Source organism: Theobroma cacao, chromosome 1, assembly GCF_053813885.1.
Source record: "Theobroma cacao isolate CCN51 chromosome 1, ASM5381388v1, whole genome shotgun sequence".
NCBI classification, from domain to species: domain Eukaryota; kingdom Viridiplantae; phylum Streptophyta; class Magnoliopsida; order Malvales; family Malvaceae; genus Theobroma; species Theobroma cacao.
Genome location: NC_142639.1, coordinates 11,262,977 through 11,277,971, shown reverse-complemented (window position 1 = coordinate 11,277,971; position 14,995 = coordinate 11,262,977).

Genomic DNA, 14,995 nt, shown 5'->3' with positions numbered 1-14,995 from the left:
TAGGACTACAGTAGTGTATTAATTTTGACAAGATTTTTGACCACCTTCTAGGCTGAACTGGGCAAATTGGTAAACGTAAAAGTTGTATATTTTTCTCTTATCTTTCCAATAGTCTAAGAATTGCTTCATTTGAATCTTTGTAAAAAAAGTTATGACCAAAATATCAAAATATGTGCATTGAAAGTTTACACCTTAAAATTGCTCTTCTTCTTCCATTAAAATTCTTCTTTCATCAAATACTTACAAAAGCATAAAAAAATCAATAACAACTTATCTTAACCTCATTAACACCAAATTAAGTATAAAATTAACCATGATTAGATTGACTCACCTAAAATAACTAATTTAAAATCATTAAATAAAACATACTAATTTCGATGCATTACTACAAAAACTAACCAAAATTATTATCAAAATTAAACCCAAATAACTCTATATCATAGAGTTATCAATGACCAGAACCCACTAGTGCAAGATGAGGTGCCAAGTTCAAAATACCGTAACGTTTTAATGCATGATGACAAGGAAAACATGTCAAATAACGTGGATTCAGAAGAAGAGGGCTAGTTCATGGAAGAACTCGAGTCGGATGATGATGAGTTTGGAGTAAATATAGAAGGACCGTATATTAGACTGACCAAAGAAGAAAAGTAAAAGATCAGGAAGCCCTGAAGAAAAACCCTAATTGTGAAGCTATTAACGAGACACATAAGTTATACTTACTTGTGCAATAAAGTGAAGTAGCTATGGTCCTTAGAAGGAGACTTTTAAGCCATTTATTTGGACAACGGGTATTATTCTTCAAGTTTTCCAAAAAATTCGACTGTAATCATGTTTTATCAAAAGGTCCTTGGATTATTGTCGATCATTATCTCACCATCTAAAGATAGACATTGGGCTTTAGATCAAATAAAGCCTTCATTGCTCAATAGCAGCGTGGATTAGATTACCAGGAATGCCTCTGAAGTTCTATGATAGGAATGTATTGACAAAAATCAGAAATATATTAACGAAAATGTTGAAGGTAGATTGGACCACCACTTTTGTGTACGAGAGGTAAATTTGCTAGAATATGCATAGAACTTGATCTATCTAAACCCCTAGTGGCCAAGGTTTACATAGCAGGAAAATGGCAAAAGATAAAGTATTAAGGATTGAGAATGCTATGTTTCCATTGTGGGAAATTTGGCCACAGTATAGAGCTATTTCCAATGAGACAAAAGGAACAAAAGGGATATTTGGAGGAACAAATGCAGAAGCTATCTAAGGAAAAGAAATATCCAGAAAAAGACTATGAATCATCGCGTTTTGGCTTGTTGATGGTTACAAAGAAAACCTATAAGAGAAACAATGTAGATAAAGTAAAGAGAGGCACCAGATCTAAACTGAGGATTTTGACACATGAAGGAAACTTTAAAGAGGCGCCCACACTTGGATCAAGATTCTATATATTGGCGAATGAAGAAAATAATTCTAGAGACAACGATTTTGTTCTTGAAACTTTGGAAAGGGAAGCCATGGAGTAAGGAATTAACAAGCTAGGGAGAAACATTGCTACTGTGACTAAAAATGATGTTTTGAAAGAATCCTTGCAGGCAACGGTAATTGCATCAAATAGAGACTTACCTTACTAAAAGCTAAGGGTAAATCAATGACCCCTAGGATTTTTAAAATAGATTCATCATAGACAAATATATCGAGCATGAAAGGGTTGCAAGTCAAGAAGAAATCTGCTCTATCAAATGAGACTAGTGCGATGGCCACTTAAAGACATCCCTATGCGTTAGTTAAGATGGTTTTAGCTAATAGGCCCCGACGAGAAACTACCCTAGTTTCTACATTTATTTCTTTACCACCTAAAAGAGTTTATGTAGATAATATAGGGGTCGGCATAAATGGAGTTGCAAGGGAAACAGTGAGTAGTGTAGTGGATGATGATAACCACACTAGAAAAATACGATTACCACATCATTGGATATGGAACTAGAGACAAGCGAGGGTGACATTATGCAAGATTAACCTTGCTAATGTGCTAATCTTATTATTTGGTATGTTAATTTGTATTAAACTCTATTTATTTTATTTATTATCTTATGTCATTTAACATATTAAGTTGGAATGTGAGAAGAGCTGCCTCTTGAAAAAGTGTCAAAAATGTGAAGAATTTAATCAAGCTACATAAGCTACATATAGTCATCGTATTGGAACCAAGAATTTCAAATGACATAGTAGATAAGATTTGCCATAAAATTGGACTTCCAAATTTCTTCAGAGTAAAAGCAAATGGGTTTTCAAAAGGAATTTGGATCCTATGAGATGCAAGAAAAATTGATTTGGAGATACCGGCATTCTCTTCAGAACTAATACACATTTTAAGGAAGATATCAAGCATTAATTGGCTACTGACAGTAATATATGGAAGCCCTACAACAAAAGAAAGGAAAAGATTATGAAAATCATTATGTCTAGCTAGCAAAGTTCATGATTTACCAAGGATGGTGGTAAGAGACTTCAATCAAGTCATTTCCCAAACAAAAAGAGAGGAAAGAGAAGTGTGAATTTAAGTCAATGTAATTAGATGAGTGAATGCATGAATCACTACAAACGTTTTGATTGGGGAGCATTGGGACCTAAGTTCACCTAGTGTAACAAAAAGATGGATTACATTACACTATAGTTCGCATAGATAGGGCATTAGTGAACGAATCATGGTGCGATCTCTTCTCGCATGCTCAAGTGTTAAATTTACCACAAACTAATTTAGACCATCATCCCATCCTAGTTCAGTGTTAAAGTATTCTACAAGAAGCTCAGCTTGATAAAGGGTTTAGATTTGAACTCTTTTAGATGTCTCACTCGAGGTTGAAGATTTTATTAGAAAAAATTAGAAAATAAAAGGAATAGATATTCTTGTAGCATTAAAAGGCTTATCACTCCCCCAAAGGACATGAAAACATGAAACGCATGGTAATATTTATAAAAGAAAGAGATGGGTCTGGACAAGGCTAAAAAAAATTCAATCTTAGCTAGACAAAGGCCATAGTGATTTTCTGCAAAACTTGGAGGTTTCACGGTGGAAGAATATAATTTAATTCTATACCAAGAAGAAACTATGTGGCAACAAAAAGTAAGGCTCAACTAGGTGAAACATGGGGATGCCACCACTAAATTTTATCACGTTGTGGTCAAAGGGAGACAAAAGAGGAATAAAATTTCAGCATTAAAAAAAATATGATGATACCTGGTGCTATGACCAAGGTGAAATAGAAAATTTGGTTTTGCAATATTACCGAGAATTATTCAAGGATGACAACATTTAGGCATCTCTCCAAAGAAATTCTCACTGGTGACTAGATGAAAGCAAAATCTCAAGAATTGAAACCTTTTACTCATGAAGAGGATAAGAAAGCTATATTTGGCATGAACCCAAACAAAAGTTCATCATATATGATGGATTTTCAATAGCATTCTTCCAAAAAAATTGGGCTACTACGGGGTCGGATATATATAGGATGGTACAAAAGGCATATAACTCTGGTTCTTTCCCAGTTGAACTGAATCATACTTTGATAACCCTTATCCCCAAGGTGGAAAGCCCTGAACGAATTACTTAATTCAAACTAACTATTTTAGGTTCTGTCATTATGAAGACCATCAATAAGGTATTAATTGATCGCTTGAGACCCTTATTGAGTGATACTATTGGTCAAAATCAATGTAGCTTTGTCTTGAAAGACAAGCCACAAATGATATTATAATTGCCCAAGAAACAATTTATACAATGTGAATGATGAGAAGGAAAAAAGGAGCAATGGCGATACAAATAGATATTGAGAAAGCCTGTGATAGATTGAAATGGAATTTTTTACAAGAAATACTAAAGGGTCATTCGACAAAGTAACCCTCTCTCACCATATTTTTTTGTTCTCTGTTTGGAAAAACTTTTACATTTGATTCAAAGTGTAGTGAACATGGTGGATTGACAGCCATTACTTTTGATAAAAAAGGGTCCTGCTCTTTCTTATATAAGCTTTGCGAATAATCTAATGCTTTTCGGTGTTGCTTTAACAAAACAAGCGAGGGTCATGATGTAAATTCTTAATCAATTTTGTAAAGCATCATGGCAAAAAGTTAGCCTTTCAAAATCAAGAATATTGGTTTCTTTAAACATTAATAGCACAAAAACCAATCTACTAAGTGAAGGGATTCGAATCATGTTAAGACGAAGCATACGCAACGGAATATTAAAAATTTTAATCCCCTAACCTATGGATCACTTTAATTGAAACTAATCTCGAAAAACCACAAGAGAAAGATTTTGACATACTTAAAAGTTTGATGTTTACTTTCTTTCGTGGAATCCTCTTTGGATCTTTTTTTTTTGTACTTTTGTACACTAACTAGGACTTATCAAATCATAACAGCACAATTGTCCTACCTCTAATGGTGATCCACACAATGATTTGCCAAAATCTCTTCACTAAGAGTGCATGAATCCCTAAGCTAAAGTTTATGCTAACAAACTCTTAACTTTAAGCTCCCCTGTGTTTCTCTCATTTTGGCTATGATCCTATCTCAACATATGAGAAAATAAAACAAAACTCCTCTGTATGTTGCTAAAGGATTCTTTTATAGAATGAATTGACCTACTTCATATCCAACAAGAATTAGAAAATGTCTTGGACTAATTGGGTCTTTGTTTAATACTCTATCAAATTATATTTGATTTAGTCTAATATTTAATTAGATTAAGCCTTTATAAAATCAATTAGATCACATCCAATTGAACTCAAATTAATTTCAACAATTCACCTTATATGTGTGACTCATTAAGTGCCTAACATGTTGGCAGTAAATATAAATTAATTTAATTAAGAATTTATATTTATATTTATAGATCATGAGTGTTATCTAGTAATACATTATGACCATCTAAATGTTAGGAGAGTCAATATGGTTTGATTAGCCTTTTAGTGTACAATATCTCAGTGTAATTCGATCTTTTCATCATATATCCCAAATAGATAGAAAGCCTGGCTCAGTGTCTACTTTCTAACTTATCCAAATTATTCCTGCAACTTTTATATTGACCTATCAAGATTACCTTGGCCAAGGACTTTTAGTCAATATCAGTCAGGAGTAAATGAGATATGTCCCTTTCAAATCATTTGGGGTGATGAATCCTCTTTAGACTACTTAGCTTCGCATACTTCATGCCATTCTTAAAAACACTTTGTTTAGGCATCTAGTCGCCTTCAAATCCGTAGAGATGAAATCAAAGCATGACAATTCACATATAAGATGACCTGGTATCACAAGTCTAAGGATTACTTACACTATTGACACATGAGAGTATTTTTATAAACACTTGAGTAAAATACCAAATGAAACTTTCATAGTCGGTCATGTTCAATGAACTTATTCTTTAACAAGCACCGACATACTATCCCCAAGTATCTCGCATATTTCAACATATGAGATCAGTTGCTTATTTTCAAAATAAGAAGGCTTAGCATGTACGGACCTTTGAGCATTGTCAATGTCTTTATTCTTGACAATACAATGATCATGAACATATTTAGGAATATGACTTTGATGAATAAGAATCTCATAACTATAACCTTTATAATTTCTTTAAAAAGTCAATATGTTCTAAGGACTTTACCTACATAAGTTTTTCATAACTCTTTATAAATAAACTCATGAATAAAGAAATACCTCACATAATATATAAAATATTCATGATATATTTAATATGAAATTTAACTAATTAATATAGTGATTTACATGCACGAAGCTGATTGACTTACATGGCTTACACTAACACTAAGCAATATTTCAAAAATGTCTCTAATAAAGGACTTTGGGAAATAACTTGGCACACCTATGTTGCATGGAAGAAGTCAAAAGGAAACCTAGTCAGAGTTAATTTCTAAGATTAAGCTTTGGAATAATAGAAATCTTTCAATGGCAAGAAGAATATCACTAGTTCAAGTAGGAACTAGTATGATGACGTCCTATCTAATGCAGACATTTTTCCTTCCACAACCAACTATTAAAGGGATAGATCGGTTGAACCGAAATTTTATCTGGGGGCCATATGGGAAATTTCCGGAAATCCACGCGTTAAGCTGGGATAAGCTCTATCAGAAAAGAAGAAGGAGGTCTGCAGATTTGTGACTCTAGAAAATTTAATCTAGCATTACTTGCAAAACTTGGCTGAAGCATATGGCAGCAAAAAGAGAGCCTTTCGGTTGACATCTTGAAAGCAAAGTATCTTCATAATGAAGATTTTATGTTGGTAACAGCCAAGTCAACTGACTCGTATATGTGGAAAAGTATACTAAGAAGCAGATCAATACTCAAGAAAGGCTTGGGAATAAATATTGCAAATGGGCATCAAACAAGTTTCTGGAGAGATAATTGACTCAATTGTGGCTCGCTGATCAACCACGTTATTAACAATTTATCAAAAGAGGAAGTTAATCTACTTATAGCCAGCTATAAGTATCGGCAGTTTTTAAAGTATCTGCAGTTTTTATTGGTGAGGTGAGCAGGCGGTTAATTCACGGATGAAGAGGGCAGCCATATAAAAATGATTATAACCTACCTACTGTTGAAAATACTGGGAAAGGGCAGACAATGGTCCAAAAAGGCAGCAAGTCACGGAGAGGAAGAGAGATGGATAACGTGGGCTATGGTGAGTGCGGTGTGGGCACGCACAAACGTGCACCATAGAACCTTTCGGTACTAGGCTACTAGCCATAAGTACATTCATATTACAATGGACACAGTGACAGGTTTGCTTGTGGATTCATCAAAATTATGACAGAGGTTTCGTCACGCAACAGTTGGGAACGAAAGATTCTCATTCCAGTTTGATTCCTTGTTAAATCCATTTCTAACACTTGCCCGGGATTTCATCACTATCCAATTAAGCTACTCTTTCCTGCGCATACCCACTCATATCATATATTCGTATAATTTGCTGGCTAGCCATTTTTCCTTCTACAAACTTGTTCATTTTTGTTTGTGCTTAAGGATAAAACTACACAAGTGGGGATATCAATGGATATTTTGTAATCGGGTGTACTGTATTACTCAATCCGATTAAATAAGATTAAATTATTCTATTATCGACTTTGAATAAATTTCTAGTAAAATTTCTACCTACAAATTCAAGTCGAGTTGAGATAATAATTTTAAGATTTTCAATACCAAAGCTGATTATAAATAATAATTTTGAAAATTGAATTTTAATTTTATATAATTATTTTTTATTTATAATTTTTTTACAATTAATGTAATACTTATTAAAATTCATTAATGATTCTAAATATGATTTTAAACTCTAATTCATTTTTCTATGAACTAACTTTTTTTTTAAGATACACAATGGCTTTATGATTACAAAAAATTACAATAAATAACTCTCATTAGCTAATTATCCAGATTTGAAGATATCTAGGACTAGGAATATTAGTATAATCCGCATACTTCACACCATGCTGTTCAAAATTCAGCGTATGTCCGAAGTGCAGACTCCTCTTTATTCCGTCCAAATAAGATAAACCCGATAGAGTTATCCAAATAAGATACTCCATTAGGTTGTCAGGTTTGGGCTTTATCTGAGGGTGGGTTCTATTTACTATTGTTGGACATTTGATGAGATAGGTTTGGGCATATTTGTGTCTATCTCCCTAGCCAACCCACACGAAGTCTTCAAGTGAAACCCAATTATATGAAAAGCCCAGAACTAGTCAATTTGCACTTCAATTAGTACTAGCAAATTCGTCCGCCCTTCGCTGTTTGTTCCAACACTTGCTTTCTGGATTTTAAAGATGTATTAGCAGAACGTGAAAGAAATGAATTTGTAAGCAGACATTAACTTATGAATATGAAATTCAAATCCAAATACAATATCTGTCAATGACCAATCAAAGAACAAAAGAGTGCACAGTGAAGATACAGGGTCGAAAACAAAAAGAGCAAAAATGACTCGTTAATAAAGAAAAAAAGAGAGAATATTTATATGTGACTAGACTTAACAATTCGTATTTGTGCATTTTAACCGGATCATGTAAATATAAGATATTAATAGTTATATAAATAAATAAGAACATGAAATTATTAATTAAATGTGTCAGGATCCTAAATACGAATATAAATACGTTTATTAAATGTATAACACAACATGACATGCTTAATACGCTTATTAAACAAGTTAAGTTAAATTTTGTATAACATGACACAATTTATAATCTATTTAAACGATTAACATGATTAAAATTTTAAACACGATTATTAACACGATCAAATTTTAAAATACATATAATTACAAATGAAATATACCTTCATTATTCAAATTTAAAATTAATAATCATAAAAACAATTATAACAAAATAATAATATCCATCAAGTATAATAAAATCCACCACCATCATCGTAAGCCATATCTCATGCAAAACCATCTACTTATATATTTTTCTTTTTGACTAAATGCTCTATTTGAGGTCAAAATCTTTGGATTTTTGTCAATTTAGAACCAAATGTTTCAATTTTAACAATTAAGGACCAAATGTTTTCGGTTTCTTACAATTAAGGGCTAAAGTGGACGTTGACTTAGATTTTTGCCTCTAACGTGGCAAGGGAATTGGATTTTTGGCAAATAACGCTGTTTTGTTCAGGCAAAAATGACTCTGTTTTCCCCTATTTGATTACTCCCTTTAGTTAAAACTTCCCACCATTTCGTTTTTCCACCATCGACCCAAATTACCCACATTTTGCCTATTCTCTTCTTCAATCCACCTCTCCCGTCCAATCGTTTTCCCTTTCCATCGTCTCATTGTCTAGTTGTGTATTTGTTGTCATCAGCTTATCAAGCATCACTTATTTCTGGGTTCACGTCACCATCATCTTGTTGCCATTTACATGAAAAAGTACCTGCACGGTTACTGGTAAGGCAATAGGAAAGGGTAGTTTTGTTAGAAAGTCTTTTCTGTCAAGTCAAAATGATGCAAATTATGTTGTGGCGTGTAACAACTTTTTCAGAATGGCATGCAATAACTAAATTTTTAACATGTCATATAACAACTACATTTTTCAACATGGCATGTAACAAGTAAATTTTCAACATGACGTGTAACAACTAAATTTTTAACATAGCATGTAACAACTATATTTTTAATATAACGTGTAACAATTATTTTCAACATGACATGTAACAACTAAATTTTAAAACATAGCGTGAACACTACATTTTTCAACACGACGTTAACAATATTTTTTCCACAAAAAGTAATAATAACATTTCCTGACATGCCATGTAACAAATATTTATAGAAAATGACGTGTAACAACATCATGTTTTGATGTGCCGTGAAAAAACTTTTTCAACCATGGCATTTAACAACACATTATACAGGTTTGGCCTCTCACATATTTGCATATTTTGAGGAGAAGTTCACAAACACCTAAAAATCATACAAATCTTGGTATATCAATACTTCGTATTAATCATTAACAACATTTTATACAAATCATTAATAAGTTAACATCTAATGGAAATGGCTAACACTTCATATACAAATCATCCACTCAATCGATAGGTTTAACTGTAAAATGATGTGCTTCATTAAATTTTTGGCTTAATCAAGAGGTAGCCTAATGCTTGCGAGGCGTGGAAACTTTGACGCCTTACTCATGTCGCTCATGGAAACAACACTATAACATGTCTCTAATGAACTCAATCAGAATGGTGATTGACATTTATCTTACATGCCTCAAACACGAGATAGAAAATAGAATAAGAAAATAGGAGAAAGGAGACTTGAGGTGTGCTATAACAGACTTTCTTTTAAGAGTTGCTACCTATTATGGGGATTTGTAAACAAGAACTCTCCAAGATACAACAAGCCTATTGTAGAATACTTTGAATGTATAAAGTCTAGTTGAATATACATTCTTTTCATAGACACTGAACAGTTGTACCTAATTTGTTTCAACAGATATGTCTTATTAAGTTTTAAGAGATGTGTTTGTTGAAAATACTGAATAATTAATCAACGTATTTCAACAAATGTGTTTGAAAATACTTCTCTTTATTTAAGAATCATATCTTAATCTAAATAGACACTTAATTTAAATAGTCACTTTAATTTGAATAATCACATTTGAATAAGACTTCTTTATATTACAAACTATCTAACAATTCCCCACTAGTTTGTAATATTAATAATACTATGCATAATAGAAAATATCTTGAAGATTTGAACTTTCTAGTAGTGTAGAAATTTTAAAGTTAAGACAAAATTATTAGTGTCACAGGGATTGAACCATAACTCCTTATGTCATAATAAAAAATATCACACGCATAGCATTATTTAATTGCTTTAAGATTCTGCCAACTGTTTTAGCACTTATAAGGACTTGTGCTAATCCTGATTTCATGAATATTTACAAAAGTAAACCCTTTTAACTCTTATTTGAAGCAACACCACTCTAATATTCATATAGGTAGAATTTATAATTATGCCCCTGTTACTACAAACATTTGACATTTACATTAAGAGCCTTTTGCTCATCCTTTTCTCATAATAGTTACACTGAATATTATAGAATGAAGCTATTTAATATAAAAAATTTTAGTACATAATGACAACATATAGTAACTTGTTATTACCCATTGAACTTTTATTGTTAGTTTTGCTAACTCAAAGTTGGATTTCTATTACTGGTGCTTTTGAGTCAAGGGTTTTAGTCCCATTCCACTAAAGTTGACTTTACAGCCTCTTTTGGCAAAGTTTTGGTAAATGAATCTTGGCAAAGTTTTGGTAAATGGATCAATCAAATTTTTGCAAGATTTAACATAAACTATTGTTATAATGCCATTTAAGATTAATTCTCTTATGTAGGCATGTCGCAAACTTATATATCTAAACTTTCCATTATCGATCTTATTATGTGCTACACACATTGTAGCCTCACTGTCACAATATATAGGAATGGCTGGCATCGGTTGTGACCACAACTTTTTATAACTAATAATAAATTTTTCAGTCATTCCGTTTCTTTCCCAACAGCTGTTAATGCTAAAAATTTCGATTCCATTGTAGAATGCGTAATATAAGTTTGCTTTTTAGATGCCAAACTTATGGCACCGCCTCCTAATGTAAAAATCCATCTTGATGTGGATTTATTGTCATCAACATCAGTTATTCAACTAGCATCAAAAAATCTTTTTAAAGTGCTAAGAAAACCACTGTAACAAATTTTCAACGTTTTGGTTTTCTTTAAATATCCAAGTATTCTAATAATAGGCTTCCAATGATCTTTGCTAGGTGTACTTGTAAACCTTGAAAGTTGGGCCCTTAGTTTTCTAGTGATACATGCTTTATTCATCTGTCAACTTAGCCTTTAATTGTAAGAAATAAAAAATATTTGGCACTTAATTACAATTGAAATGTTCAATCCTCAATTAAAAATTGCTCTAACGATTAGTCCCAATTTAAGCATTTAACCTTTTCTTTCATCTTCTATTAACACCTTCCATCTAATCAACAAATTTTCCTTGTTCATTTTACCATGACCTAATTATTAATCCCCATCGATCAACAAAAATTCGTATTCACTTCTTTTTCTTCTTATCTCTTAGAAAACTGTCTTCATATTAAAAGCATAAACGAGAAATTTTGGTCAATTTTCTAGTTTCATTTCATGTTTATATTTTTCATACTATTTCTATATGTCTCCACTATTTGCTTGTGCATTCAAGCGAAATAGTTGGTTTTTTGGTAAGGTGATTTTAATAGTGATGTTAAAGTCATCAGGTTCATTGAATAGCACTAGGGATAGATCAAGGAATTGAAGCATTTGGAGTCATTTGACGTTAATATGCATGCCTTCAACTTGGGTATTATAGCAATCGATGAACAAATAGATTGAGGCTTTACACTAATCTATGAAATAAAAATTTGCGGTCATCTTTTATTTGGCAATTTGGGGATTTACCTTGACTTGACACTTCGTATGTCTGTTGTCCAAGTGATAATATATCGTCAAGAATCTAATCCAATCAAATTAACCTAAAATACACGTAAAAGAGAAGTCAATGTAGCATTTTAATTAGTCAACTACTCGTTTCTAAAGGACCCAAGGACCCCGCACTGCTAAGCTTTTGCCAAACTAGTTGCAGTTCCAACTTGGCGAAACATTGATGACATAATGTAGCTTTCTGCTACCACTTTCATTTGTCATTGTCCCCCTCTCTTTCAAGTTTTTTTTTTTTTTTTTTTGAAAAGCAATAATTTGATTCATTTCTCAGAATAAAATGTACAAAAAACTACTCTTATGTGGTAGTGGAACAGCCATGATTTCGAACATGGCATATTCTGCCTGAGACGAAAAATCCATCAAGAAGAAGCACCAACCCCTCAGGTTGCGGTGGGATCAATCTATAGTCTATACACTCTTTCAAGTCCTTATGACTGGGTTTTTTCCTAAGATAATACACACGTATAAGTTGATGATGTTGCAAATATAATCAGTGAACCAAGAAACAAAAGAGTTAGAAAATCTGGAACTTATATCTTTAAGTTTTTTCTTTGGTTCTTGATAGGGGCCGACCTACCTGCATTGAAGTGGTGTCAACATGGTACCACTCTTTTACAAAAAATATTTAATTGTTATATTTAATTTACAAAAATATTTAATCAGATTGTTATAACATTTAACAGGCGTTCGGGTGTAAGATTTATAACCTTTTTTTTAAAGGCAAAAAATATTTAATTTCATTTCATTAGAAACCTGTACTTTCCCAAAAATGCAAAACAAAGCAATTGCCTGTACAAATTTTAAATTTTACAAAAGATCTGTACAATTGCCAAAGGTTTCCGCGCAAAAATGACATCGGCGGTAACAGTACAGCACAGAAAGAAATAACCTCCCAGTCTTAGAGCCTATTAGCTGCATCCCACATAAATCAGCAGTTCAGCACCCCTAAACAAAAATAGGTGAGCTGTCCTAATCTAAAGAGGAATTGAGAGGTTGGCTTTTTTGGTGCACTTGTTAATGCATTGGGAGTGGGAGATGCTTCTTGCTTTTATATTTTTGTTTTAATATGGCGGTTTCTGGTTTCTTTTGATTTAACACTAGATCTTAATTATGTGCTTTGCTGGTACGTCTTAACTCTATTAACTTTTGATTTCGTAATGGATAAAATCTAATACAAAGTTGGAATAATTAAACTCATGCATTATAAAATTTGAATTTGAAATCGATTAATGAATTTAATCAGGACCTCCACCTTACTTTTGAGACAAAACGTCATTAATTAGCTCAAGTCTTCACAAATTGAAATGAATTTATTCATGCTAAGAAAGCAGTACTAGTTAATTAGCTCAAACATTTACTACTTTCAAAATTAATTTAAGTTATCAAGAAAACAAAGCCTACTAATGAATTTGTCCACCGGAAGTTAGATTAGTGATCCAGCACAATATAACATCATTGTACAAACCATTTCTTCACGTTAATTAGAAGTTCAACAAATTAACATATACCACATATGTCATTAACTTTTTCCATAACAAGATATATGAATCCAAATTTTTATTATTTTGATAGGGTTATTTTGGTATTGTTATTGGTATATGTTAGAGTTAGTATTGATGATAAGCTGTGGACCTAAGTATACTTAAATAATTTAGGGACATTTTAAAAAATAACCCTTAAAGATAAGATGTTTTCAAAAATAACCCTCTTTATAATTTTAACTGGTTTTAACAAAATTGGACAAAATTACCCTTAATGAAGTTACACACCATTACATGATATTACACCTCATGTTAAAAAATATTATTATTGCACGCTATATACAAAAACATATTATACGTCATGATTAAAAAAAGCTATTCCACACCATGTTTAAAAAAATTATTGTTGTTACACACCATGTACAAAATATGTTAGACGCCATAGTTAAAAAAGGTTATTACACGTCTTTTTTATATTACACGCCATGGTTAAAAAAAGTTGTTACATATTTTGTTGAAAAAAAAATATTATTATTATACGCTATGTATAAAAACATGTTATACGTTAAAAAAGGTTGTTACACACGATGTTGAAAGAAAATGTTATTGGTACACGTCATGCACAAAAACATATTACACGTCATGCTGAAAAAAATATTATTGTTACACGTCATGTTAAAAAAATATTATTATTACACGTCATATTCAAAAAAAAATTGTTATACTTAATGCCTAAAATATTGTTATTACTTATGAACCAAAACTTAAAATCCACTCAACTCTCTTTATTTTATTTTTTTTTTGACAATTTGGCACCCATGAAAATATTTCTAACATATTTTCATAAATCAAAACACAAATTTTCTTATCTAAAATACCTATTTCAACTAAAAATCGAAATTTTTTTTTAAAACCCTAGGTTTATAAATTTCAAATTCTTGAGTTTATTAATGTCTAGGTCCCGAATTGATCCAATTAAAAGCTATTTCTAACATTTATGATCATTTCTAACGTTTTAGTTTTATCCAAAATATCTAAAAATTAAAATTTTCAAGTAGCTATCCACCCCAAGCACATCAAAACCATCGTTTTGGCGTCTTGAAAGCACAAGAGAGTAAAATTGAGAACATAATAGAGGAATGTCAAAGAGAGAAATCAATAAAATTAGAGAGAGCTGGATGAAGAGAGAGAAATCGAAAACACAGATGGAAAAAATTATGATGAATGGTTCAATTTATTTGAAATAGTTTTATAGACCGAATATTATTATCAAGTCATAACTAAATATGATTAAAAATAATTAAATTTATTTTGATGATTATTTTTAAAAATTTTTTATCAAAGAGGGTTATTTTTTATAATTTTTTCAATAATTTATTATTTCAGACTATCTTAATGAATTATTAGAAAATCTCTAAGAAGAGGCGCATAGAGAGAAATTTAGTTTCATAACCACATGGAAC